Raw genomic sequence first — 4,690 nt, forward strand, 5'->3', positions numbered from 1 at the left:
TTGACTATGATGACCACTCCATTTCTTCTAAGAGATTCTTGCCCACAGTAGTAGATATAATGGTCATCTTAGTTAAATTCACCCATTCCAGTCCATTTTAATTCGCTGATTCCTAAAATGTCAATGTTCACTCTTGTCGTCTCCTGTTTGACTTCCAATTTACCTTGATTCATGGACCTAACATTCCAGGTTCCTGTGCAATATTGCTGTTTACAGCATCCGACCTTGCTTCCATCACCAGTCACATCCACAACTGGGTGTTCTTTCTGTTTTGGCTCCATCTCTTTATCTTTCTGAAGTTATTTCTCCACTGATCTCCAGTAGCATATTGGGCACCTACCGACCTGGGGAGTTCATCTTTTTTGTCCCATCTTTTTGCTTTTTCATACTATTCATGGGATTTTCAAGGCAAGAATACTGAAGTGGTTTGCCATTCCCTTCTCCATCAATAAAGGAAGTCAAAATGGGTAAAGGGAATTCATAATTAAAATTACTTAAACATTAAAATAAGTATAGCCTCTATGCTGTACTTTCCATCCCAACGACTTGCTTTATATAAGTGGAAGCTTGCACCTGTTGACTTCCTTTACCCATATTACTCACCTTCCATCTCTGGCAACCTTCAAATTTTCTCTTTTTATGTGAGCTCATTATTTTTTCAGTCAGGATTTGTCATTGTTGTTTTTTTAGAATTCACTTGAGCTATTACTATATTTGTATTTTTCTGTCTAACTTATTTCAACTGGCTGAAGACACTCATGGACTTTTTTTGTGGCTCAGAGAGTAGAGAATCTGCCTACAATGGAGGAGACCTGGATTTGATCCCTGGGTCAGGAGGATCCCCTGGAGAAGGAATGGCAACCCATTCCAGTATTCTTGCCTGGAGAATTCCATGGACAGAGGAGCCTGGTGGGCTACAGTCAACAGAGTCACAAAGAGTTGGACATGAATAAGTGACTAACACTTTCACTAAAACATTCAAGATCCATTCATGTTATCACAAGTAGCAATATTTTATTACTTTTCATGGTTAAATTAAAAAGGAATATCTTCTTTATTGATCATCACCCATCCTGTCATTGATGGACTTATGTTGAATCTGTAGGTTGTTTAGAGGTGTATGAAAATCTTAACAATAATAATTCTTTCAATTATTAGTAGAGTATATCTTTCTATATATTTGTGTCTTCTTCAGTTTCTTTCGTCAATGTCTAATACTTTTCAGTGTACAGGTCTTATGCCTCCCCCATTATTCCCAGGTATCTTATTCTTTCTGATACAATTGTAAAAGCAGTTATGATTATTTTATTTTTGATAGTTTGTAATTAATGTATAACAGCCTAGTTTACAAGCCAGAACATGGAAACAACCTCAGTGTGCATGAATAGATGAATGGATAAAGAAAGTGAGGTGAATGTATACAATGGAATACCACTTAGCTGTAAAAAGAAATTAGAAAGTCCTATAACTTATGGCAACATAAATAGGCCATGTTGCTAAGTGAAAGAAGTCAAACAGAAAAGTCAGATATTATATAATCTCACTTATGTGTGAATTCCAAAAGTAACAACAACAACAAAAAAAAAAAACAGAGAAAGAAAACAGACTTGTGGATATCAGAAGCAGAGGGTTGAGGCCAAGGAAAATAGAGAAAAGTTGTCCAAAGACCCAAACTTCCATATGTAAGAGAAACAAGCAGATGTAAGTAAAAAGTGATGACCAGTTCCCTCTAGTAACTGGTCTCTTCACATTTTCTATTTCATAATGATTTAGTCTTAGTAGTTGTGTTTTTCAGGGCTTCCCTTGTAGCTTACCTAGCAAAGAATCCGCCTGCAATGTGGGAGACCTAGTTTAGATCCCTGGGTTGGGAAGATCCCCTGGAGAAGGAAGGGCTATCTACTCCAGTATTTTGCTATGGAGAATTCCATGGACTATATAGTCCATGTTTTTTAAGAAATTAATACTTTCTCTAGGTTTTCCAATTTGTTGGCATATAACTATTTCTAACAGTCTTCTGTAAACCTTTGTATTTCTCTGGTATCAGTTATAACATCTCCTCTTTCATTTCTGATTTTATTTATTTGAGTCCTGACCATTCCTTCTGCCAGGCACATACTTCCACCACAGTCCTTCATCTCCCTTCCTTTCTTACATGAAGTCATTGTTCAAATGTCACCTTGTTTTCAGGTCTTGCCTAAGTACCCATGGAAAACAGAATGCACTATTCACTCTTTTCTTTATATCTGCTTTACATTTCTTGAAACCACTTGTCCCCATTTGAAGTATTATATGATTTTATTATTTGCTTATATATTTTTTCTATCATTGAATTATAGAAATTTTTGCTCTTCATCACCATAGTTTATAGCCTCAACAGTAACTAATACATGGTATAAGTGAAGCTAACTTAACAGAAATTCATGAAGAATTCCTTATTAAAATCATAGAATACATGACCTTTTTGGAAAAAAAGCTGATTGTAACAAAAATTCCTTGTCAAAAGTGCTAGAGGAATCCACTAAAGAACCAGATCCATGCACAACCTATTAAAATTAATTTTGTGACTGTAAAATATAACTTGTAGTATTTCAAATGTATAAATAATGGAAGTCTGTGTGAATATTAATAATGTTATTTCCTTCTTTCCTGCAAGCGACCTTGAACACATAGAGCTGGATAATAATACACACATTTCCAAATTTTTTCTTCTGGGGTTTTCAGAGGAACCAGAATTGCAGCCTCTCATATTTGGGCTTTTCGTCTCCATGAACCTGATCACTGTGTTTGGAAACCTGTTCATCATTCTGGCTGTCAGCTCAGACCCCCGACTCCACACCCCCATGTACTTCTTCCTTTCCAACCTATCATTTGTAGACATCTGCTTCACCTCCACCACCATCCCAAAGATGCTGTGGAACATCCAGACCCAGAGCCAAGTTATCACTTATGAAGGTTGTATTACACAGATTTATTTTTTCATATTTTCTGCAGTATTGGACATCTTTCTCCTTGCTGTGATGGCCTATGACCGCTTTGTGGCCATTTGCCACCCCCTGCACTACACAGTCATCATGAACCCCCTGTTCTGTGGACTGCTAGTTCTCGTGTCCTGGATCATCAGTATCCTGGATTCCTTGTTGCAAAGTTTAATGGTGTTACAGCTTTCTTTTTGCACAAATGTAGAAATCCCCCATTATTTCTGTGAAATCAATCAGATGATTCAACTTGCCTGTTCTGACACCTTTCTTAATAATACGGTGATGTATTTTTCAGTTGTACTGCTGGGTGGTGGTCTCCTGTCTGGAATTCTTTACTCTTACTCTAAGATAGTTTCCTCTATAAGTGGAATATCATCATCTGGGGGGAAGTATAAAGCATTTTCCACCTGTGCATCTCACCTCTCGGTTGTCTCTTTATTTTTTTGCACAAGTCTAGGAGTATACCTTAGCTCTGCTACTACCCACAGCTCACACTCAAGTGAAATAGCTTCGGTGATGTACACTGTGGTCACACCCATGCTGAACCCCTTCATCTACAGTCTGAGGAACAAAGACATAAGGAAAGCTCTGAAAAGATTCTTTGTGATGGCAGGTCTAAAAAGGTCAATTATTTTGGGTCTAGAAAAGTGCTCATGATTGCAAGACTCAAGGCCTCACTATCAGTAATTGTAATTCTTTAGTCAGATTGCAGACGTGTAACTGGCTTTTATTTCTTTCCTGGAGTTTTCATTTTTTCAACTAATCTATACAATTTATTTGGGATACCCTGGTGGCTCAGACGGTAAAGAATCTGCCTGCAATGCTGGAGACCCGGGTTTGATTCTTGGGCAGGGATGATCCCCTGCAGAAGGGAATGGTTACCCACTGCAGTATTATTACCTGGAAAAGTCCATGGATAGAGGAGCCTGGTGGGCCATGGGTCCAGAGAGTCAGACACGACTGAGCAACTAATACATACAATTTACTTACTCACTTTATTAAGCTCTCTTTGCTCTCAAATATCTAACAACTTATCTTCTTTTTCTTCCTTCTTGTTTTTCCTACTTTGTCCCCAATCTTTGATATGAGAAAGTTGGAAATTCCCATTTATCTCAGGTAACTGCTTGTATTTAATAAGAACAATTTCTTCTCAAATGACAAATAGCACCTCAATTAATGTGTCTTTCACTTTATTAAAGAGTATCATGAGTTACCACTATGATACAAAAAACTGAACTTGACAACTAGGCCATTTTTACCACTTTATGGGAGTGAAAAATCTGAGACCACAGCTTTTCACTTTTGTGTTCCTTTGCATATCACTTACTGTGTTTCACAAGAATCATTGGGTTTTATTCTCCTAATAAGGATTCTGTTCTCTTATTAAAATTTCTTTTTTTGTTGTTAGAGAATCTATCTTTTTTTTTTTTTTTCATTTATTTTTATTAGTTGGAGGCTAATTACTTTACAATATTGTAGTGGTTTTTGCCATACATTGACATGAATCAGCCATGGATTTACATGTGTTCCCCATCCCGATCCCCCCTCCCACCTCCCTCTCCATCCCATCCCTCTGGGTTTTCCCAGTTCACCAGCCCTGAGCACTTGTCTCATGCATCCAGCCTGGGCTGGTGATCTGTTTCACCCTTGATAGTTATCTCTCTTGTTTACATTGCCTACCATAGTCACTGGCAAAACCAATCATTAAATAC

At 37.5% G+C, this 4,690-nt stretch overlaps 1 pseudogene; it reads left to right on the forward strand.

The window, feature by feature from the left end:
• The first annotated feature begins 2,648 nt into the window (after positions 1-2,648).
• LOC122440637 lies at positions 2,649-3,665 on the forward strand (annotated as a pseudogene).
• The last annotated feature ends 1,025 nt before the right edge of the window (positions 3,666-4,690 follow it).

This window comes from Cervus canadensis, chromosome 4 (genome assembly GCF_019320065.1).
Source record: "Cervus canadensis isolate Bull #8, Minnesota chromosome 4, ASM1932006v1, whole genome shotgun sequence".
Lineage (NCBI taxonomy): Eukaryota > Metazoa > Chordata > Mammalia > Artiodactyla > Cervidae > Cervus > Cervus canadensis.